The sequence below is a fragment of the Balaenoptera ricei genome, chromosome 4 (genome assembly GCF_028023285.1).
Source record: "Balaenoptera ricei isolate mBalRic1 chromosome 4, mBalRic1.hap2, whole genome shotgun sequence".
NCBI lineage: Eukaryota > Metazoa > Chordata > Mammalia > Artiodactyla > Balaenopteridae > Balaenoptera > Balaenoptera ricei.
In genome coordinates this window covers 160,250,631-160,274,892 of record NC_082642.1, presented here as the reverse complement: position 1 = coordinate 160,274,892, position 24,262 = coordinate 160,250,631, and the positions used below count along the sequence as shown (strand labels likewise).

The 24,262-nt window shown below is 48.7% G+C and overlaps 1 protein-coding gene and 2 pseudogenes across 1 annotated transcript in view; 1 reads left to right on the top strand and 2 right to left on the bottom strand.

Annotated features, from left to right (window-relative positions):
• TSPEAR (thrombospondin type laminin G domain and EAR repeats) overlaps positions 1-24,262 on the top strand; it is a 91,026-nt gene that overhangs the window by 29,486 nt on the left and 37,278 nt on the right. The window lies entirely within an intron of this gene.
• LOC132365589 (keratin-associated protein 10-3-like) lies at positions 10,489-11,115 on the bottom strand (annotated as a pseudogene).
• On the bottom strand, positions 16,405-21,615 carry LOC132365098 (keratin-associated protein 10-8-like; annotated as a pseudogene).

Below are 24,262 nucleotides of genomic sequence, written 5' to 3'. Positions count from 1 at the left end.
CGGCTACAGTGTTGCCGTCTGCGCCGCAGGCTTCCTCTGCGTGGAAGCGGGCGATGCTTCTCTGCAAGGGCCCCACGGGGAGGGTGCCCGCTGGGGAACCCGTCCCCACCCTGCTCCCGGTGCCCCCCCACCTGTGGAGGACGGAGCCTCGTTTGGAGACCCCCAGGTGCAAAGCACAGGCGTCGGGTGCTGTAGTGGTGAGGCCAGAGCGAGGCGCTGCTGATGCGGAAACCCAGCCTCTGTGCACCAGGACCAGATCAAATCTCGGAGGCAGTTTTGGGATTGTGTTGAAACTGTACATCAATTTGGGGAAAGTTGACATACCTGGCAATCCACGAACATGATATATGATTTAGGTCTTCTTTGATTTCTCTCACTAATGTTTTATATTTCTCAACATACAAATTTTACACATTTTCCCCAAGATTCATCCTTAAGCATTCAGTATTTTTTATGCTACTGTAAATGGTACTATTTTAAAATTTCCAATTATTCATTGCTAATATATAGAAATAAAATTGATATCTGTATATTGACCTTTATTCTTTGACCTTGCTAAACCCACTTATTAGTTCTAGTAGCTTTATTAAAGAATCTTTTTGATTTTCTAGATAGACAATAATGTAATATGTTAATAGAGATGGTATTATTTTTTCCTTTCTGGTCTGTATGCACTTGACCTATTTTTATTCCCTTAATGCACTATTTAGGAACTCCAGTGTGATAATTAATGGAAGAAGTAGAACTGGAAACCCTTGCTTTTTTCCTGATTTTAAGGAGAAAGCACGAAGTCTCTCATCATTAAGTTTGATATTAGCTATAGTTTTTTTGCAGATGGCCTTTAAAGGAAGTTCATTTTTTAATTTATTTTTTATTGATTTACAATGTTTCAGGTGTACAGCAAAGTGACTCAGTTATACACACACACACACACACACACACACACACACATACTTTTTCAGATTCTTTTCCATTCTAGGTTTTTACAAGATATTGTAATACAGTTCTATACAGTAGGTCCCTGTTGTTTATCTATTTTATATATAGTATTTTGTATCTGTTAATCCCAAATTCCTAATTTATCCCTCTCTCCTTTCCCCTTTGGTAATCATTAGTTTGTTTTCTGTCTGTGAGTCTGTTTTTGTTTCATGATAAGTTCATTCATATCATTTTTTTAGCTTCCACATGCAAGTGATATCATTTGATGTGTGTCTTTCTCTTTCTGACTTACTTCACTTAGTCTGATACTCTCTAGGTCCATTCACGTTGCTGCAAACGGCATTATTTCAAAGAAGTTTCTTTTAATTCCTGGTTTGCTGAGAGTTTTTATCCTGAATAGATGTTGGATTTTTTCAAATGCTTTCCTGAATCTATTGGGATGATACGTCTGTTGATATGGTGAGTTACATAAATTGGTATTTGAACACTGAACCAGCCTGTCTTCTTGGGATGAAGGAATCACACCATCATGCCCTTTTATCTCGCTTATATATTTCCTGATTTGATTTGCTAATATCTTGTTGAGGATTGTTGCATCTTTGTTCATGAGAGATACTGTTCCATCATTTTCTTGTAATGGTTTGTCTAATTTTGACATCAAGATTATGCTGGCCTTATAAAATCAGTTGGAAAAAGTACTTTCCTTCTATCTTCTGGAAGAGTTCACGGACAGTTGGCAGTATTCCTTCCTTAAATGTTTGGTAGAATTTGCCAGTGAAGCCATTTGGTCTTGGTGTTTTCTATGTTGTAAGATTTTTAACTGCAAATTAAATTTCTTTGATAGATATGGGACCCTTTAGCTTATCTATCTCTTCTTGAATGAGCTTTTATGATTAAGTCTTTTAAGGAATTTGACCACTGCACCTAAGTTTTCAAATTTATTGGCATTAAGTTGTTGATCTCATTCCCTTATTATCTTTTTTTAAGTTTTATTTTATTTATTTATTTATTCATTTATTTATGGCTGTGTTGGGTCTTCGTTTCTGTGCGAGGGCTTCCTCTAGTTGCGGCAAGTGGGGGCCACTCTTCATCGCGGTGCGCGGGCCTCTCACTATCGCGGCCTCTCTTGTTGCGGAGCACAGGCTCCAGACGCGCAGGCTCAGTAATTGTGGCTCAGGGCCTAGTTGCTCCGCGGCACGTGGAATCTTCCCAGACCAGGGCTCGAACCCATGTCCCCTGCATTGGCAGGCAGATTCTCAACCACTGCGCCACCAGGGAAGCCCCCCTTATTATCTTTTTAATGACTATAAGATCTGTAATAATGTAAGATATAATCTTTTTGATGACTGTAAGATCTGCAATAATCCTGTTATTCCTAATATTGTATTTTGTATCTTTTCTTTCTTTTTTATTTTCCTGATTAAGCTAGAGGTTTAGCAATTTTATTGCTCTTCTCAAAGGAGCAGTTTTTAGTTACTTGGTGTCTTTTTCTATTGTTTTTCTATTTTCTATTTCATTGTTTTTGCTGGTATTTTAAATTATTTCCTTACTTTTGTTGATTTTGAGTTTAATTTGCTTTTCTCTTCTAGTTTAAGGTGAAAACTTAGATAATTGATTCTAGAATTTTCTTCTTTGTGAATATAAGCATTTATCCCACCTATTTTGACATACTGTCTTCTCATTTGTATTCAATTTAAAATATTTTCTAATTCTCTTGTGACTTCTCCTTTGAACCATGGATTATTTAGAAGTGGGTTGGTTAATTTTTAAATATGTGTGTGTGTGTATGTGTGTGTGGGTTTCCCTCTGTCCTTTTGTTATTAATGTCTAATTTAGTTTAATTGTGGTCAGGGAATATACGTATTTTTCAGTTTCTTTAAATTTGTTGAAGTTTATTTTATGGTACAGAATATGTTATTTTTGGTGTATATTTTATGTGCACTTGAAAAGAATGTATTCTGTTATTGTCGGTTGGAGTGTTCTGTAAATATCAATTCGCTCAAGTTGGTTGATAGTACTGTCAGGCTTTTACATCCTTACGAATTTTCTGTCTATGTGTTTGATTGATTACTAAGAAGCTGAAGTCAAGTGATAATTGTGGATTTGTCTGTTTCTCCCTTTGGTTCTATATCATTTTTTTGTCTCATGTGTTTTGAAACTTGTTGTTAATTGCTTACACATTTAGGATTGTTAAGTTTTCTTGGTGAATCAACCCCTTTTTTATTATGTAATATCTCTCTTTATCCCTGGTAATATGTCTTGCTCTGAAATATACTTTTTTTGATATTAATATAGCCATTCTAACTTTGATTAGTTTTGTGTGGTATATTTTTCCATCTGTTTATTTTTAACCTATCTATGTTTTTACACATAAAGTAGGATTTCTGATAGATAGCTTATAGCTGGGTCTTGCTTTTTTATCCAATTTGAAAATCTCTGTCTTGATTTTGATGTTTAGACATTTTGCATTTAATGTAATTGCTGATATATTTAAATATATCTTGATATATGTAAAATAACATCTTGTTAGTTGTGTTCTATTTGTCCCATCTGTTCTTTTTCTTCTTTTCCTTCTTTTTAGGTTTAATATTTTTAATTATTCCATTTCATCTCTACTTTTAGCTCATTACCTATACAACTTTTGGAAGCTGATTGACCTAGAGTTTATACTATACACCTTTAATATAACACAATCTACCTCCAGATAATATTATGCTACCTCATCTATACTGTCAGGAATCCACAACAGGGCACGTCCATGCCCCTTTCATATCCTTTGTGTTTTGTCACATTTTACTTTCATGTAGGTTAAGACACTCAATTATCTTGTAATGCCTCTTATATTTATCTTCTCTTCTAAAATCGTCTCTAGAGCCGTTCTTTTCCTTGCGTAGATCCAGGTTTCTCGATGCTATCACACTCCTTGGCTTGAAGACATTTTCTTAATATTTCTTGTAGTGTATGTCTTCTGTTAATCTCTCTCATTTTTTATTTATCTGAGAGAGTGTTTATTTCACTTTTATTTTTGAAAGCTACTTTCAGTTTCACAGGGCTGACAGATTTTTCTTTTAGTATTTTATAGTTGTCATTCCATTGTCTTTTGGATTGCATAATTTCTAATTAGAACTCTGATGTAATTCTTACTTTTGCTTTTCTGTGCATGGCATGTCTTTTTCATATGGGTGCTTTCAAGATTTCCTCTTTATGTTTGGTTTATGACAGCCACCATTTTAATATGATGTGTCCAGGTCATTTTTTTTTTGTAGGGTGAAGATATTTGTCTCACTTGAGGTGCTCTGGTATTTTTAGATTTATGGTCTTATGTCTTTCATCATTTTCAGAAAATTTCTCTGCTATTATTTCTTCAAATATTTCTTCTACGAAGAGGTAATTCCTATGCCTTGTTTCTCTCTCTTCTCTTTCTGGGACTCTAATTACATGCATCAATGATAATTTGATATTGCCCTAGAGTCTATGATGTTCTGTTCTTGTCCCCGCGCCCCCCCCCCCCACCATCTTTCTCTTTGTGTTTGAATACAGTAATTTCTATTTCCCCATCTTGGAATTCAATGATTCCACACTTGGCTGTGTCAGGTCTACTGAAGAGCTCACTGAAGGCATTCATCTTTGATATTGTATTTTGATTTCTACACTTTCTGTTTGACTATTTCCTGTAGTTTCCATCTCTCTGTGGCAGTTCCCCATCTGTTCATATGTGTGGTCCATGTTTTACCCTTAAACCCTTTAACATATTAGTCACAGTTATTTTCAAGTTTCAATCTGACAGCTGCAACATTTGGGTCACTTTGAGTCTAGTTGTGTTGATTGCTTTGTCTCTTGACAATGGATTGATTTTTTTTTGGCTGCGTTTTTGAATGTGTTCTAAGTTTTGTTAATCTCAGATATCATGTGTTAATTTAAATGGACATAAACGGTGTTTCCTCCTGGGAATAGGTGTCAGGTCATCAGTATGTGGGGAAGTTTGAATCAACCTGCTCAGATGTTGACGTTGGTTTGGGTTTTGGTGTTCTTTGAGGACCTTCAGGGCACCAGCAACTTCAGATTCCTTGTGGGGAGCCATCAGTACCTTGTGCTTAGGACGAGGGCTGGGGCACTCAGTGTTTTCGCTCTGTCCTACCTTTCAGCTGTTCTCCACACAGAAGGGACCTCTACACGCGTCTGCCTTTCCCTGGTGGGGAATGACGCTGCTCAGGCATCTGTGCTGGCCGGGCTGGAGCCAGGGGGCCGGGGGGGGTGGGTCTCTGGTCCCGGCCCAGGGTCAGCCTTGGCAGGCCCTCTGTGCCTGGGGCTTGGGGGTGAGGCTTTCTCAGACTTCTGCCTCTTCTCTCTGGGATGGCCGGACCCCCCTTTGTGTGTGTGGTGGGTTTGTGTGAGTGTTTCCAGCCCTCCCTGTATAGAGATCCTTTAGGCACCAGGTGGGACGCTGGACCCAGGCCTGTTTCCTGTGCCCCACTCGGAGGGAGGGGAAGTCCTTCCCCATCCACTATGTGAGTCTCGAGTGGTGGATGTGAGGACACACCTTCCCCACCCTCCACCCACGTAGGACCCTCCACCTTCAGCTGAGCCATCGGGAAGAGGGCTCTTTGAGGAGGGTCTTCTGTGCTTATGATTTGTATATACCTTCAAGAAGGAAACTTCAAAAATATGTGAAGCTAAAACAGGGGGACAGGCTGCACTGAGAAAGCATGATTTATGTGGCTCACGTGGGGCGTGGTTTCCTGCTGGGGACAGAGGAGGACCCTGGGGAGCAGGGCTTCCCAGGGGGGATGCGCCAGCTCACGGAAGGGTCCAGATCATCCTGCCACCTCCTCGCCCGAGTTCAGAGGGTTGGCTGAGCGTGCTTGTCGCCTGCCACGTGCAGAACCTGGAGGCCCACCGAGGACTCCTGCCGGGAGGGGTGCAGGTGTGACCCCGTCTGCAGCGGGAGCCGCTGGGAGGAGCCGCGTGATCGGAAGCCGGAAGGGGTGCTACGGGGGGGGGGGTCTGCAGAGCAGGGCGGGGCGGGAGGGCTGGCAGCACACGGAGGAGTGGCAGGAGGAGGCCACGCGCACAGGCTTGTAGCTCGCGGGCAGGCACACGGCAGGCTTGCGGCTCACGGGCACGTATACACCTGGCTTGTGGCTCACGGGCACGTATACACCTGGCTTGCGGCTCACGGGCACGTATACACCTGGCTTGCAGCTCACGGGCACGCCGGTCGCCTGGCAGGGGCTGGACATGCAGCAGGACGGCTGGCAGGAGCTGGGCACGCGGCAGGCAGCCTGGCAGCCCGAGGGGCAGCTGGTGTGGCACACGGTGGTGTGGGGCTGCGCTGGTGTCGGGAGAAGGGTGGTGATGTCTGCAGGCTGCCTCCCCGGGGGCCTTTATACCCGGGCCGTGGGCGTCCCAGCGACACAGAAGCACAGCTGTTGACTTCCTCGTGGCTGCCGCCATCGTGCTTCCCCAGCATCTTGTTATCCTGGGACGCGCTCTCCTGTGCTGTTCTCCACCATAAATTAGTTTGGCTTTGAGGCCAGTTCCTCCTTCTGCAAACAGGATGTTGTGGTTTGCCTTCCCGTGGGGTTCGTGGTGTTTCTCCAGGCCATCGCTGTGCACAGAGCACCCCAGGATCCACTCAGAGTGCTGTACCCTTTTACTCCTTTTTATCTCATGCCATCAGTGAAGACTTTGAGGCCGTCATGTATTTTGAGTTTTTATTTCGCACAGGAAAACATTGAAGCAGGAGTCTGCAAACTGCCGTCTGTGAGACAAGTCTGTCCTGCTGCCTGTGTGTGAATGAAGTTCTCTGGGGCACAGACACGTCCGTGTGTTTAGTGTGTCTAAGGCTGCTTTTCCCTGACAACGCTGAGTCATTGTGAGTGAGACCCTGTGGCTGCAAAGCCTGAGATACTTACTCTCTGCCCTTTACAGAAAGTTTGCCAGCTCTGCCTTATCGTAATCATACAAGAACTGATTTGCTCATGCAACAGATTGTACTGTGGGCTGGCAACAGAGACGTCCGGCCTCATGAGCCTTCCAGGGCAATGAATAAATGGAAAATGAATGCATGGAATCATTCCGGGCGGCGCTGAGGCCTGGAAAGGAAAGCAGGTTCAGCAGACAGAGAGACGTGGGTGCTGGTGGGTGGTCTGGGGGCCTCGGGGGGGAGGCGATGCTGAGCCGGCACTGGGTGCAGTGAGGGGCGGGGGCGGGGCTCCAGGCAGAGGCAGGCAGGGCGGTGTGAGGACCCTGCTGCAGAAACCGGCGTGTTCCAGGAGCAGCATGGGGAACGGGTGCAGGGGGACAGATTCATAAATTTATTTATTTATTTATTTATTATTTTTGACTGCGTTGGGTCTTCATTGCTGCACGTGGGCTTTCTCTAATTGTGGCGAGCGGGGGCTACTCTTTGTTGTGGTGCACGGGCTTCTCATTGCAGTGGCTTCTCTTGTTGTGGAGCTTGGGCTCTAGGCGTGCGGGCTTCAGTAGTTGTGGCTCGCGGGCTCTAGAGCACAGGCTCAGTAGTTGTGGCGCACAGGCTTAGTTGCTCCGCGGCATGTGGGATTTTCCCGGACCACGGCTCGAACCCATGTCCCCTGCATTGGCAGGTGGATTCTTAACCACTGCACCACCAGGGAAGCCCAGGGGGGACAGATTCAGACCATGGAACCCGAGGACCAGGCAGCACAACCCTGGGCTGATGGAAGAAGAACGAGTAGGTGAAATTGAAGACACATCAGTAGAAAGTATCCAATCTGAAGAAGAGGGACAAAGAGTTAAGAAAAATGAAGAGGGCCTATGAGACCATATCAGAAGGGCTAACATGCAAGGAATTTCAACCCAAAGGGAGAAGAGAATGACATTGAAGCCTAAGAATATTTCGAAGAAGTAATGGACAGAATCCCCAAATTTGATTAGAAAAATTACAACTTACAGATCCAAGAATCTCTGACCAATTTTGATTTAAAAAAATTCCAATTTACAGATCCAAGAATCTCAGACCACCACTAAGGTCCCAGCACCGTTAGGCACAATGGAAAGACCATGGATTCCAGAGTGAGGCTGAGCAGCCTCAATGCCTGCTTCTCCGTTCGCAGTGGTGAGAACGTGCACACATCCTGGGATCCTTCCAGATCTTCCTGATTGAACATCTGTGCAAATGGGGTATCCCCTGCCCCTTGAATGGTGGCAGGATTGATAATTGATCAGTTACGAGAGAGTCCACGTAAAATGCTTCGCTCAGCCCTGGCACAAAGCTGGAATCATCACCCACCGTTGATTATGGCAATAACATGGCCACAGCCCCCAGTGAGAAGCCCAACCCTGAAGGAGAACCTTCTGGATCACTGAGTTTCCAAATTGAAATGGGGGACACTGGTGTGGTGAGTGTGACTCTGCTTCTGTGGACAAAGCACAGGGTGTTTAAAACTGGGGAGGGCCTTGAAAATCATGAAGTGGGGCCCCCGTTCCCACCTGACGGCCCTTCCCCATCCAACCCAGGCTCCGATTCCAGAAGTCACAGGGCCGCTGGGTCACCGTCAGCCTCCAGCTGAGAAGGAGCTTCCTGAACTGAGTCACTGCAACCGGAAACTCCAGGAAGAGACCCGAGGAGGGGACGAGGAGGAAAGACAACAGGCCGCCACGAGGAAGACACCCGGGTGCCTCGTGGCCAGGATGCCACAGCCCGGGTATGGAGGCGGCCCCGGGAAAGGAGCCTCCGGACCAGCCCTGTCCTCTGCCCTGACCCCACCCAGCCCCATGCCGCCATGTGCCACGCCAGCTGCTCTGAGGGCTGCCAGCCGGCCTCCTGTGTGCCCAGCTTCTGCCAGCCTTCTTGCCGTGTGCCTCTGAGACACAAGCCTGCTGTGTGTGTGCCCGTGAGCTGCAAGCCCATTGTGTGTGTGGCCCCCTCCTGCCAACCCTCTGGGTGCTGTCAGCCCTCCTGCCCTGCCCTGGGTGACCGAGCATGGGAAGGCGGCCTCTCGGCCGAGGGGCGAGCTCCCAGCGCTCAGCTCGAGGGACCCCACTCTGTCCCCCGAACTTACAAGGTCAGTCCTCACCCGGCTCTGCGTGGATTGAGGGCAAGTCACTAACTTCCTGAACTGACCCCGTTTAGGTGAAAAGGTCTTCTGCTCCGCAACTGAGTCTAAATGGAAATGAGATGCTCCACTGGCAAGCAGGGCTCCTCCGCCTCCCGATGGGGGGGAAAGAGCCTCGTGGGGAACTTCCATGGTCCCCCAGAGATGCCCACGGCCCGCCCCCAGGACCGTGACGCGTCCCCTCACACGGCAAAGCGATTTTGCCAACGGGAGTAAAGTAATCGTGATCGGGGATGGTCCTGAGTCATCCGGGTGGGACTTGGGAGAGGGACTGGGGAGACTCGGCCACAGAAGCGGAGGCCGCGGGAAGAGGGAAGCCAGACGCTAGGCCACGAGCTGAGGATGCGGTGCCTCTGTTTATCTATGGAGATTGTCGTATTTTTCTTAAATATGAATAAGTAAAGAGTACAGGTCTTGAATAAACTCGGCAAGGTATTTAAGAGTTGAGGCAGATTTATGATCTAACCACTTCCTGTTTAAAGGTCCTCTTTGGGTTTTGCTCTGTCCCCACTTCCCTGCATATAGCTAAGCTGGGGTGGGGGCGGGGCCCCCTGGGAGGTGCCTTCAATTCCTGGTCCCTCCTGCCTGGCCTCCACTGTTCTCCTGCTCCTATGGGCCTCATCAGTCTGTTATTGATGGGGTGATAAGTAGGGCATCCGTTGCTGACCTGGTCAGTCTGACTGCTGCCCACTTGACTCTAGTGCTGGTGGTCCACTGAGACTGCAGGCTCATCCTCCTACTGTCCTGAGGGTTTGTTCACAAGGTGTCATTTTTGCTCTGTGCCTCCTCACTCAGGCCTTGAAATCTTGGGTAGAACGAGTGATGTCTGAACCGACCCTGCACCGCCCTCGGGGCCCACAGGAGCTCGTATGCAGACAGCATGCAGGCAGCCCTCCTCTGGGTGGGCACCTCCCTGCAACGGTGCTCATCCTGGACTCTCAGATCCCGACCCAGCAGGGTTTCTGCTGCTCCCCACGCACCTTTAACCTGCACAGGCAGCGGGGTGGGCATGGGAGGAGCCCAGGGCCCGCTCAGCGTCCGAGCCTTCTGCCCCCACGCCCGTCCCCCTTGCCGGCTTTGGGGAGGGTGGGCCCTGGGGTAGGAAGGGACACAGAGCGTGCAGATGGCACCCGCTTTCAGATCCTGTGGTCTCTCAGCTGCTTTGAACTCAGATTCGAGACTATGTCTTTGAGGAGGACACAGTATTTTATTGATGATAGCAGCTGACCTTTGTCACATGGGATTTAAGCTGCCAACCCCACAGAGGAGGCGCCCGGGGCCCGCAGTCCATCCTGGTCGAGGGGTCTGTGGGATGGACGGCACGTTCAAATCCCTTCTGGGCAGCCACTGAGTGTCAACCGACGGGGAGAGGGGAGGTCCTGGTGCCAGCAGAGGGGCTCCAGGGGCTCCCGAGAGACAGCAGCTTGTGGGGGGCAGACGATCCAGCCGGTCAGCAGCAGGACGTGCCCGAGTTGGGGACGCAGCAGGTGGGGCAGGAGCACGCGGGGTGGCAGAGCAGGGACACAGAGGAGGCCGGGCGGCAGCAGCTGGGCTGGCAGGAGGAGGTGGGCACAGCAGGCCGGGCGGCAGAGGAGGGACGCGGAGGAGGAGGGTCTGCAGCAGGACGAGGGGCGGGGGGTGGGCTGGCAGCACGAGGGGGCTGAGCAGGGGGCAGCCTCACAGCACACAGGTGTGCAGCAGACAGGCTTGCAGCAGACAGGTGTGCAGCATGCAGGTGTGCAGCACACAGGTGTGCAACAGACGGGCACACAGCAGGCCTGCTGGCAGGGGAGCAGGTGCAGCAGGAGGGCTGGCAGCTAGACTGCTGGCAGCACGGGGCCGTGCAGGAGCTGGTGCAGGCTCTTTGGCAGCAGGGGCTGGACACACAGCTCACCGGGGCGCAGACGAGGGTCAGGCGGGGGCCGGGGCGCAGCAGCTGGGGGCGCAGCAGGGGGCTCGCAGCAGCTCTCTGGGCAGTCGTCCACCTGCCAGCAGGAGCCGATGCAGGAACCGGGCAGGCAGGGCCGCTGCCGTAGCTCAGGGCGCTGGAGCAGACGGACGGGGTGGGCGCGGCCATGGTGGGGGCGGCAGGGGGCTGGAGGAGGGTGTGAGTGTGTGTGTGTGTGTGTGTGTGTGTGTGTGTGTAAGTGTGTGTGTGATGTGCTTGGCTGTCAGCTTTTATACCCCTCCTAGGTGTGTGTGTGTGTGTGAGTGTGAGTGTGTGAGTGTGTGTGTGTGAGGTGCTCGGCTGTCGGCTTTTTTACCCTCCTCGGTGTGTGTGTGAGTGTGAGTGTGAGTGTGTGTGTGATGTGCTTGGCTGTCGGCTTTTTTACCCTCGGTGTGTGTGTGTGTGTGAGAGTGTGTGTGTGTGTGTGTGATGTGCTCGGCTGTCGGCTTTTATACCCCTCCTCGGTGTGTGTGTGTGTGTGAGTGTGAGTGTGTGTGTGAGAGTGTGTGAGTGTGTGTGAGTGTGTGTGTGTGTGTGATGTGCTCGGCTGTCGGCTTTTTTACCCTCCTCAGTGAGTGTGTGTGTGAGTGTGTGAGTGTGTGTGTATGAGTGAGTGTGTGTGAGTGTGTGTGTGTGTGATGTGCTCGGCTGTCGGCTTTTTTACCCTCCTCGGTGTGTGTGTTGTCCTTCCTGTCGTTCCTGGTTGGTGCCTGGACCGGAAGCCTCGGTAGATGAGTCAGTTGCCCACTGGGTACCTGGCTGACCGCCTGCCCGGGGTCCGGCCCTTGAAGAGGCTGGTGTTGGGCTGGGCTGGGCTGTGGTCCAGCTGTTCCTTCTGCAGGTTCCCTGATGGCGGGTCAGGGGACACGTGTGGCCATGATTCCCTCGGGGGGACACCGTGGTGGCTCCTGGTGAGCTTGCTGTGGCTATGAGGGGGTCCCAGGGTTTATGCCCGGAGGACAGTGCCCGCCTGCTCCTGGTGCCCCTGGGCAGGAGCATGGAGGACAGCCCATCCCTGAGGGGGGAGGCCAGGAGCTGGGCAGGAGCAGGGGGCCGTGCTGGGACTCAGCCAGGATTCTGCTGGATTAATTTGTCTTTCCTACCCGCAACTGGGGGAGCACGTGGGCTGGGCGAGCATTGGGCTGGAGCCATCCCCAGGGTCAGGCGGGCCGTCTGGGGAGTTAAGGAGGCAGCCAGGTCCTCACCCTGCTGGCATATCCCACGGGGAGGGGCCTTCAGCTCCGGGTGTCCCGGAACAATATTGAGAGTGGAAGGAGGATCCCGGAGGTCTCAGTGGTTACGTGACAGGGACGGGGGGACCGGGGCAGCTCCCTGGTTTAGGCTCAAGGGAAGCTGCTGGGGCATTCAAAGGCCACAGCATCTCCTGTGGCCTTCTCCTAGTGCCCCCGAGATGGTGGACGCTGGGCTTGTTGGATGTGCTGGTGTTTTGTGTCATGCCTGATAGAATTCACCAGTGAAGCCGTCTGGGCCTTTTCTTTGTGGAAAGTTTTTTTTTTTTTTTTTTTTTAATTTCAATTTTGGGACTTCCCTGGCGGTCCAGTGGTTGAGAGTTTTTCTTCCATTGCAGCGGGTGTGGGTTGGATCCCTGGTAGGGGAGCTGGGATCCCACATGCCTCGCGGCCAAAAAACCAAAGCATGAAACAGAAGCAATATTGTAACAAATTCAATAAGGCTTTAAAAATGGTCCACATTAAAAAAAATCTTTGAAAAAGATAAATAAATAAATTTTCAATTTTGAAGTAATTACAGATTTCCAAGAAGTTGCCAAAAAGGAGGTACAGGGAGTTCCTGTGTACCCTTTACCCAGTTTTCCTTAATGACAGCATCTTGGGTAACAAGCACAAATCACAACCAGGAGATTAACAATCCACAGGTCTTATTCAGATTTCATCAGTTTTTTACATTTAATTTTTATTTATTTATTTATTTATTTTTGGCTCCCTTGGGTCTTCGTTGCTGCACGCGGGCTTTCTCTAGTTGTGGTGAGCCGGGGCTACCCTTCGTTGCGGTGTGTGGGCTTCTCATCGTGGTGGCTTCTCTTGTTGTGGAGCATGGGTTCTAGGCGCACGGGCTTCAGTATTTGTGGCTTGCAGGCTCAGTAGTTGTGGCTCGCGGGCTTAGTTGCTCTGTGGCATGTGGGATCTTCCCGGACCAGGGCTCAAATCCGTGTCCCCTGCCTTGGCAGGCGGATTCTTAACCGCAGCGCCACCAGGGAAGTCCCCAGATTTCATCAGTTTTACATGCATTTGTGTGTGTGTGTGTGTGTGTGTGTGTGTGTAGTTCCATGCAGTATTTTCACATTTGTAGATCATACAAACACGAGCACAGTCAGATACAGGATTGTACCATCACCACGAGGCTCCGCTCTGTCTACCCCATTACAGCCACACCCACCCACCCTCTCATTCCTAACCCTTGATGACCACTTGTCTCTTCTTCATCTCTATTCTTTTGTTAAATTGAGAATGTTATGTAAATGGCATCATATGGTATGTCGGTTTTTGAGACTGACTTTTTTCACTCCACACAATTCCCTTCAGATCCACTCAGGCTGTGGTGCATGTCAATAATTTGCTCCTTTTTATTGCAGAGTAAGACTCCAAGGTGTAGGTGTTTCTCAGTTTGCTAACCATTCACCTGTCGAAGGACAGGTGGGTTGTGGGGAGGTTTTAAACTACAAATCCAATTTCTTTGATGACTATAGGGCTATTCAGTTTATATATTTCTTCTTTCTTTCTTTCTTTCTGCGTTGGGTCTTTGTTGCTGTGCACAGGCTTTCTCTAGTTGCAGCGAGTGGAGGCTACTCTTCATTGCGGTGCGCGGGCTTCTCATTGCGGTGGCTTCTCTTGTTGCAGAGCATGGGCTCTAGGCGTGTGGGCTTCAGTAGTTGTGGCACGCAGGCTCAGTAGTTGTGGCTCGCGGGCTCTAGAGCGCAGGCTCAGTAGTTGTGGTGCACGGGCTTAGTTGCTCCACGGCATGTGGGATCTTCCCAGACCAGGGCTCGAACCCGTGTCCCCTGCATTAGCAGGCGGATTCTTAACCACTGTGCCACCAGGGAAGTCCTATATATTTCTCCTTGAATGAGTTTTGGTAGTTTGTGTCCTCCAAGGAATTCATCCATTTCACTTAGGTTGTCAAATTTATGGGCATAAAGTGATTCATAATGTTTCCTTATTATACTTTCAATGTCTGTAGGATCTCTAGTGATGTCACATCTCTGATTCTTCATATTGGTGATTAGTATCTTCTCTCTGACTTGCTGGTCAGTATGGCTAAAGATTTATCAATTTTATCAATCTTCTCAAGGAAACAGCTTTAGGTTTATTTGATCTTCATTTTTATTTTTCTGTTTTCCATTCCATTGATTTTCCACTCTGATCTTTGTTATTGTCTTTCTTTTTTGAGTTTAATTTACCTCTTAGTTTCTTAAGGTGGAAGCTGAGGTCATTTATTTGAGAACTTTCTTCTCTAACAAGGACATTCAGTGCTACAAATGTCCCCCTCAGTATTGCTATAGCAACGTCCCACAAATTTTGATATGTTGTATTTTCACTTTCATAGAGGTCAAAATATTTTCTGATTTCCTCTTTTCTTCATTTCTTGATTTATGGGTTATTTGGAAGTCTACTTCATTTCTAAGTAGTTGGGGATTTTACAAGATCTTTCTGTTACTGGTTTTCTAATTTAATTCTACTGTGGTCAGAAAATACCCGTTTTACAATTTAAATCTTTTCTAATTTAGAGAGACTTGCTTTAAAGCCCCCATATGGTCTGTCTTGACAAATGTGTACATGTTTTGCCTTCACTTAAAACGAAGGGTTATTCTGTTTGGGGGTGGAGTGTTCCTTCAATGTCAAATAGTTCAAATTTGTTAATAGTATGGTTCGAATAGTCTATATCTTTCCTGATTTTCTGTCTACTTGCTCTATAAGTTATTGAGAGAGGATTGTTGAAATCTCAGGCTATAAGAGTGGATTTGTCTGTTTCTCATTGCAGGTCAATCAGTTTTTGCTTCATACATTTTGAAGGTCTGCTATTAGGTGCATAAACATTTAGGATCAATTGGGTCTTTCATCTTTATGAAAGGATTCTCTTCATTCCAGATCATTCTTTGATCTGGGATCTATTTTTTATGGTATTGGTATAACTGCTGCAGCTTTCTTTTGATTAATGTTAGCATGATATGTCTTTTTCCATCTTTTTACTTTTAACCTATTTTCATCTTATATTTAAAATGCATTTCTCATAGGCAGCATAAAGTTGGGTCTTTTTTAAAAAACTCGATCCACCAGTCTTTTAATTGGAGTATGTAGACAACCTATGTTTAGTGTGATAATGCTATTTGCCCCACATTCTTCTTCCCCTTTTCTTCTTTTTCTGCCTTCTTTTTGGATTCATTGATTTTGTTTATGATTTCCTATTATTTCCTTTGTTGGTTTATTAGCACAGCTCTTTGTTTTGTATTTTAGTGCACCAAGGTCTTTCCAGGATCCAAGAAAAGGTGATATGCACAAGTAATGAGTAGATGAAGCCATTATGTGTTTAAATTGAGATACATGCAAATCAAGGTGAAAATTTTGCCAGAATTCTTCAGAACAGATTGAAGTAATTTAAAGGCAACCAGAGGCTGGTGAGAATTTTTCATGTACGAGTGTTGCTCTAGCACTGGGCCATAGCTTAGTTACTCATTTCCTTCCTCCTTGCCTCCCTCCCTCCCTTCCTTCCCCGCCCCCTCCCTTTCTTGCCCTCTGTCCCTCCCTCCCTCCTTTCTTTCTGCACTAAAATGAGGGCGCATGCGTCAGCTTGGGTTCTCCAAGAAGCCGAAGCCAGGACGGGATAGATTTGCTAGCGATTTGTTGTGGGGCTGCCTGTGCACGAGTAAAGGGGAGTGGGGTGGGGAAGAGCCTTACCGCCGCAAGGTTGACCAGACCTCTGTGAGTGGCAAGCGGGAAGGAAGGAGGGCCGGGTGGGCAGCGCCCTGGCCCACTGCACAGCTCTGAGAAGGCGTGGGGCTGGGAGATGGGTGGCAGAGAAGACGGATGAAGAAGCATATGGAGTCGAGAAGGCGAGTTTAGCAGGCCAGGCAGGCAGGTCCTCCCAGGGGAGTGGAGAGGGGTGGGGCCGGGAGGAGGGGCGGGGCCCAGAGAGACATGACCTGGACCCTCTGTGATGACTCAGGCCTGGGCTTAGGCTCTGGGATGGCTGTGGCAGCAATTGCTGAGAAGACCCTGGAGGATGAGGAAGTCCTCGTCATTCCTGGTGACACAGAGGAGATGGCCTGTGGGTGTCCTTTCTGGGGGATAAACTCCTGGAGGAGGCTAAGTGCTGGTATCTCTGAGCTCAGCCCCTCTGCTGAGGGACCCTGGAGACCAGCTGGCCTTGGGGGGACGTGCCCGGTCAGCAGCAGGGCTCCAGGGCCGAGGCGGAGACACAGCAGGCCAGGCGGGAGCACACGGGGCGGCAGAGCAGGGACGCGGAGGAGGAGGGTCTGCGGCAGGACGAGGGGCAGGGGGTGGGCTGGCAGCATGAGGGGGCTGAGCAGGGGGCGGCCTCACAGCACACGGGCTTGCAGCACACAGGTGTGTAACAGACGGGCTTGCAGCAGACAGGTGTGCAACAGACAGGCTTGCAGCAGACAGGTGTGCAACACACAGGTGTGCAGCAGACGGGCACACAGCAGGCCTGCTGGCATGGGGAGCAGGTGCAGCAGGAGGGCTGGCAGCTAGACTGCTGGCAGCACGGGGCCGTGCAGGGGCTGGTGCAGGCTGGTGGGCAGCAGGGGCTGGACACACAGCTCACTGGGGCGCAGACGAGGGTCAGGCGGGGGCCGGGGCGCAGCAGCTGGGGGCGCAGCAGGGGGCTCGCAGCAGCTCTCTGGGCAGTCGTCCACCTGCCAGCAGGAGCCGGTGCAGGAGTCACAGGGACCAGGCAGGGCTGCTGCCATAGCTCAGGGCGCTGGAGCAGACGGACGGGGTGGACACGGCCGTGGTGGGGTCAGTGGGGCTGGAGGAGGGTGAGCGTGTGTGTGAGTGTGTGTGATGTGCTCGGCTGTCGGCTTCTCCCCTCCCGGGTGTGCGTGTTGTCCTGGGGAGGCCCCACACCCTCCCTTCCTGCTTGCTGCTGAGAGCAGGTCCACAGAAAGAGCGGCAGCTGCTGTTGTTCCAGGAGTCGTTGCTCAGCTCACAAAGCTCTTGAAATTGGCTTGGGACGTCTTTACTCGTTTTTGTCCTAGAAAGAAACCCCAGGGAGGAGTGTAAGTCACCTTGTCATTTTAGGCGGTGTCGCGAGTCGGGGCCGGTGTCTGTGGGCACGGGGTCCTGGTCCCCGGTCAGGGTGAGCGCTGCTGGGGTCGCCCAGCTGGCTGAACGAGGTCACGTGCCTCCGTGGTTGGAAGGTACTGGGTTCTAAATGAAGATAACGTGAGTCATGCTCTGTAGGCAGCCCTGCATCAGCGTCCAAGGCAGCAGTAAGAGCACAGCAGATGGGTCGGCTCACACACAGAAATGGATCTCAGAGTCTGGACATCGGACGTCTGAGGCCAGGGTGCTGGAAGGGCTGGTTCCTTCCAAGGCTGTCGGGGAGAGTCTGCCCCAGGCTGTCTCCTGGCTTCTGGGGCTTTTCTGGCAGTTCTTGGGGTTTCTTGGCTTGTAGAAGCATCACCCTGATCTCTGCCTTCACCTTCACAGGGCTTTTTCCGTGTGTGCCTGTCTGCGTCCAAATTTCCCCCTTTCATAGGGACACCAATCAGGTTGGATTAGGGGCCACCCCAAAGACCTCATTTTATCTTGATTATACTGCAAAGACCCTATTTCCAAATAAGGTCAGATTCACAGGTGCTGGCGGCTGAGGCTGCAGCATCCTGTTGCGACACAATTCAGCCCCTCATAAGTGCTGTCCCTGCTCTGAGGCTGACACATGCCCAGAGTCTGGGATGGAAGGAAAAGCCGAGCAGGTGTTCTTTCTTCTTTCTCGGGGACAGTAGTGAAGGGCGGGGTGCAGGCAGCAGGTGGCCTGACAGGTTTGGAGCACACCCACAATTTCTGCCGGTCCAGGCGTGGTTTGAGCTCATGGGTTGATTTTTTTTTTTTAGTTTATTTTATGGAATAATCATAAAAGGAGTACAGAGAATTCACGTATGCCCCTTTCCCAGGTTTCTTATTGTTAACGTCGCACAGAACTGTAGATCCATTACCAAGTCTTAGAAACCAGCATTGGGACATTACTATTCACTAAGGACAGACTTTTCGGATTCACCAGTTTCCCAGGAGTGTCCTCCCTCTGTTCCAGGACCCCACGGTGCATTCATCAGATCTCCTTAGTTGGCTCTAGTCTGGGACAATTGCTCACAGTTTCCTTGTCCTTTGTGACTGGGATACTTTTGAAGAGCAGCAATCAGGTGTGTTGTGGGCTGTCCCTCAAGTTGGGTTTGTCTGACATTTTCTTATGATTCGACTTGGACTGTTACATTTAGGGGAAGAATCCACAGAAGTAATGTGTCCAGCGAAGCAGGGGTTACTTGGTGTTGTTATGTCTAATCACTGAAGATGTGACTATTTCTCCCTTTGTAATTAATAAATATCTGGGGGAGATTCTTTGAGACTTTGCAGATATCCTCCTTCTGCTGAAACATTTGCCCTGTGGTTTCAGCACCCCTCTGGGGATATGCCTACAGCATGATGACTATGGTGTGCTAATGGGATTTTCTAATTCTACGGCCCATCTCCAATTATTAATTAAAATTCTTCTCTAAGGAAGAGTTGTTTCCCCTCCCCCAATATGTTTATTTGTCCTGTTATGGACTAAAGAATGTTAATTTTATTGAGTTCTATTACAATATTATCATTATTTTCTTGTTTGAATTGCTCCAGCTTTGGGACAATGACCCATCTTTGACATTTTGACCACTGGAGCTCTTTCATTCGGCTCTTGGACCCTTCCAGCATCCCTGGAATCAACCACTTCTCCAAGGAGCCCAGGTGCCTTGTAGTGGATGGTGGCATTTAGAAACCAAGGCCTGGAGCTAGGTGTGCTCACTGCCGCTGGGTGTCACTTCCCGCATGCCCTCTGGTGGAGAGAGCAAGGAGGTGCATGTATGTCAGCTAACACATGCCTGAACTTAGGGGGAACGCCTTCAGTCTTTCACTGTTAAGGGTCATGTTAGCTGTAGTTTTTTCTAGATTAGCTTTCTCAGGCTAAAAATTCTCTTCTGTTGCTGAGAGATTTTATCATGAATGGATGTTGGGTTTCATGAAATGCTTTTTATGCATCTGTTGAGATGATCATATTGTTTTCTTTGTAAGTCTGTTAACATGGTGAATTACATTAACTGATTTTTTAAAACTTTTTATTTTGAAATAGTTATAGATTCACAGGAAATTGGGAAGCTAGTATAGAGAGGTGCTGTGTACCCACATTGATTGATTTTTGAATATTGAAGCAGTCTTGAGTTGCTGGATAGACCCCACTTGGTTGTGATGTATTGTCTTTCTGGCATGTTGCTGGATTTGATTAGCTAATATTTTGTTCAGGATTTTCATATCCGTATTCATGAGGATATTGGTCTGTAGTTCTCTTTCACTGTAACATCTTTGGCTTTGATAACATGGCTTTCATCATAGGAGTTGGCAAGCTCCTTTTCCATTTTCTACAAGAGATGGAGTAGAGTTGGCATTTTGTCTTCTTCAAATATTTGGTAGGAATTTCTAAGAAACTGGAGTTTTCTTAATAGATATAGGAAATTCCAGTTATTTGTTTCTTCTTTAATGAGTTGCGGTAGTTTTGTTACTGAACCAAACTTGAGTCCACTTGCCCATGCACAGTAAAGCCAATCTACTGATGCCGAATTGTGGTGAAGGAAAGTGCAGTGTTTACTGCAAGCACCAAGCAAGGAGTTCAGGTGGCTAATGCTCAAAAGACCTGAACTCCCCAAAGGCTTTCAGGAAAGGTTTCTAAAGACAGGGTGAGGGAAAGAGTTGTGGTACGTGATCATCTCGTGATTGGTTGGTGGTGAGGTAATCAGGAATCAATATCATCAGCCTACTGGTTCCAACCAGTCTGGGGTCTACATGCTTGTGGTCAGCATGCAGTTAACTTCCTCCACCTGGTGGGGTTTTAGTATCTGTGAAACAACTCAGTGGTATGACTCAGGATATTACCTATAGCCCTTGAGGAGGAACCAAAGTTCTTTGACTTTGTTTAATGACTAAACTATTGTTATTTTGTCTTGCTTGACTGTCTTCCTTTGTTTCTGCATTTTCTCACTTCTATGATTAAATTTTTTCTTTGGAACTCAGGGAAGGCCTAGGAGGCTAAAGTTTTTCTACCAACAAGAGGCAGGTGGAGGACATGGGGGGGCTCTGTCCCAGGAAGGCCCCACAGGGTCCTGCTTGGTTACAGTTTGTGCCTATCAAGGAGTTGGTCCATTTCATCTAAGGTTTTGAATATATAGGCCTAATGTTGTTTGTAGAGTCTCCTCATTATCCTTTTAATTTCTTTTTTAAAAATTTATTTTATTGAAGTATAGTTGATTTACAATGTTGTGTTAATTTCCGCTGTTCAGCAAAGTGATTCAGTTATACACATATACATACATTCTTTTTCATATCCTTTTCCATTATGATTTATCACGGGATATTGAATATAGCTCCCTGTGCTGTACAGTAGGACCTTGTTGTTTATCCATCCTGAATATAACAGTTTGCATCTGCTAATCCCAAACTCCCAATCCATCCCTACCCTGCCCACCTCCCTTTGGCAACCACAAGTCTGTTCTCTATGTCCCCGAGTCTATTTCTGCTTCCTTTTAATTTTTGAAAAATGTTTAGTGATATCTCATTTTTTGTTCTTGACACTGATACATTGTTTCTTCTTGTTTTTCCCTGTCAGTCTGGCTAGAAGTTTATCAATTTTATTGATCTTCTTGAAGAATCAGCTTTGGTTTCAATGAATTTTTCTTTTGTTTCAATCCCATTGATTTCTGCCCTTCTCCTCCCTTCTCCTCACTGGCGGTTCCACTTGCTCTTCTTGTTCAAGTTTCTTCAGTGGAAGCCTCGATGGTCGGTTTGGTACCTTTCTTCTTTTCTCATGGAAGCACTTAGGACCACACACCTTCCTCTTCTTCAGCTGCACCCACACATCCTTTCCATGCGGACCATCCTGGTCTATAATCTGAGGCTTTGAATGAGCTGATCTCCACGGCCCCTTTCACTCTGATTCCATAATTGCTGGATTCATACACAAGTTTTAAGGGTAGTAGAATCAGGGGGACTCACACGCAACAGGATTTGGGGGCAGCTGAGCCTCTGGGTGCTGAGTGTTTGGACTTCCACTTTCTGCAGCCCGAGGCCACCGCAACCGGATTCATCGCTGTTCACGTTTTCACTCGCCGGGAGGACGTGCGATAAGGGAACACGGAAAGCTGGCTGGATCAAAGAATGATCGCGCCCAGCGGGAGTGAGCATTATTTATATTGCAAAGGTCCCTGAAGTCGGGGCTGCCCCTTCATCCTCGCCTCGCCCACCTCGGCTCCTGGTAGGAGAAGACGGGGAGGAGGCTCTTCAGATCAGTGGAGATGCCTCTGTAGGCAGGACCCTGCGGGCAGATGAGCATCCCGTCCAAACCCCCTCGTCCCCGTGCCACCCCTGTCACCTGCGTGGCGCGCGCGCTATCTTCGCCTCCTGAATGTCCACGTGCCTGGTGAGGCCATGCGGTTGCTGGACCCAATGGAGAACATTTGAGGAAGGTTCGGGTTTGGAGCTGGCAAGCTTGGGCCGGGAGATGGACAGGTTCTGCTCCGCGTGTGGACTTCTCCGTGTCAGCTGACTAAGGCATCCCAGACGCCCTGTTGCCTGTTTATGTGAAGTGAATTCACATCAGCTGTTTACCAGCCGCGTGGATCTTACTCAGGAGACCTACTTGGCAGCCCTGGCAGCTGCCCTCTTGCAGGCAGACACAGATGCTCTCGCAAATTCAGGGGGGAAGTTAAAAACTGACCCACAAAGTGGCCCGGCGCAGGGCTGACTGCACCATGAGGGGTGGGCAGTCCCTCTCCCAGTCCCTGTGAGGCAATCCCATTCAGGGAGCAGCTCCTGCCTGCCTGGCAATATTCCCAACCCCTTCCACAGCCCCCCAAGAAAGGGAGGACCAGCCTCCGAGAGGTCAACACAGAGGCTGCCGTGGGAAACAGCGGGTTCCGGGAGAGCTGGGTGTAAAGGCAGCGGTCGTCGCTGTACCCTCTGCTTGGCCCTCTGGACAACGTCAGGCATCCCCAGGGGCTAACGCAGACTTTGGAGGATGATTGAGGGAGGGGACGTGTGTGGATTTGAAAGCGTGGATGTGTGTGCAGCCCGAGCCGGCCCAGGGCCTCTGTTACGTCTACTGGTCATTGCTGGTGTCGTGCTCTTTTGATGCCTCCCCTGTAGCTTCCATGGCCTGGACACTATGTGGCCGTTGGCTTTCTAGGCTCTGGACATCCCAGGGACATCCCACGCTCCAGCCTAGAGAGCCCAGGTCCCGTTCGAAGCCCAGCAGCCCTGCCTCACTCCACATTCCTTGACGTCCTTTAAAACAAGTGAAGAAAAGCAGATTTAAACACACAACAGGGACGGGCCATTTGCCCCTTTGTGCTCCATCTTTTTTTTTTTTTTAATTGGAGTATAGTTGATTTACAATGTGTTAATTACTGCTGTAGAGCAAAGTGAGTCGGTTATATATATATACATATATCTGTATATTCTTCTTCATATTCTTTTCCATTACAGTTTATCACAGGATATAGAATATAGTTCCCTGTGCTCTACAGTAGGACCTTGGTGTTTATCCATTCTATATACACTAGTTTGCATCTGCTAATCCCAACTCCCAGTTCATCCCTCCCCCACCCCCTCCCCCTTGGCAACCACAAGTCTGTTCTCTATGTCTGAGTCTGTTTCTGTTTCATAGATAAGTTCATTTGTGTCATAGTTTAGATTCCACATATAACTGATATCATATGATATTTGTCTTTCTCTGTGACTTACTTCACTTAGTATAATAATCTCTAGGTCCATCCATGTTACTGCAAATGGCATTATTTCATTCTTTTTTATGGCCGAGTAGTATCCATTGTGTATATTTTTTGTACCACAGCTTTTTTATCCATTCACCTGTCAATGGACATTTAGGTTGCTTCTGTGCTCCATCTTTATATTTTTTCCTGTTTCCTTTTTTAACCAGTGTAATAGGAGAATAGTGATACCTTGTCACTGTTTAATTTGCATTGACCGTATTGACTTAGCTTTCATCATATTTGAGTTGTTTCTTTCTTAGGTTGCCTGCCTTTGGGGTAAGGATTGTTCTTATGTTTTCCTTGCTGGTGTCCTGGGTGCCTTGTTCCTTCTGTGTGTTCACCCCTTTTCAGTTTTAAGAACGGCAAACCCCTTTCCTGCTCTGTCCTGTGACAACAGCACGGCGCATGGTGTCCTTTATTGAGCAGAAATCCTTGTTTTGATGTAAGCAGATGGACCAGCGTCTTTCTGATGGTTTGTGTCTAGTGTTGAGAAATCTTCCTTAACCGCAGGTCACAAAGAGAGCCCCCAACTTCTCCCTCTGACGTGGAAGTCTCACTTTCCACCCCACCTGGAGTTGATGACCTGTGTCCTGTTCAGGGAGAAATCAGGCCTGGCTTAACTCCCCACCGAAGCCCAGCTTTCCCACCACCACCCACTGATCGGTCCACCCTCCATGGATCTGCGTGGAGCCCGGACCACGTGTCACCCCTGCTTGCGTGGGTCTCTGAGCTCTCAGACCTCCCCATCACTGGTCCATCTGCCTCTTCTTGGGCCCAAACTGGACTGTTCTGTGACTATGGCAGTGTCATCGGTCCCACTGTCCCGCAGGGCAGACCTAACAGTAGCCTCACCTAAATTATTGGAAATGAATTGCTCCTGGTCCCTGGGCACCCAATGAACTCAACGAAATCCCCAGAGTAAAGAGGATCTTATTGGCCATCTCGTTTCCCGCCCTCCCCACCCCCAGTGGAGGGGCCCATCTCAGAGACCGTCTGAAGCTGGCCGGGTGTCCACCTGGCTGCAGGCCTGTGGCTCACACCTGTGCATCCAGCATAAGGCAGTTGCCCCTCCACCAAATAACCTCGGTCTTCACGGCCCCAGCACGGGGGGCCTCCCCAGGGGACTTTTCCGGGGCACGAGGAGCCTGGGTCCTGGCCAGAACTGCTTTGAGAGATCTCGCAGGCCAACCACAGGCCTCACAAGGACGC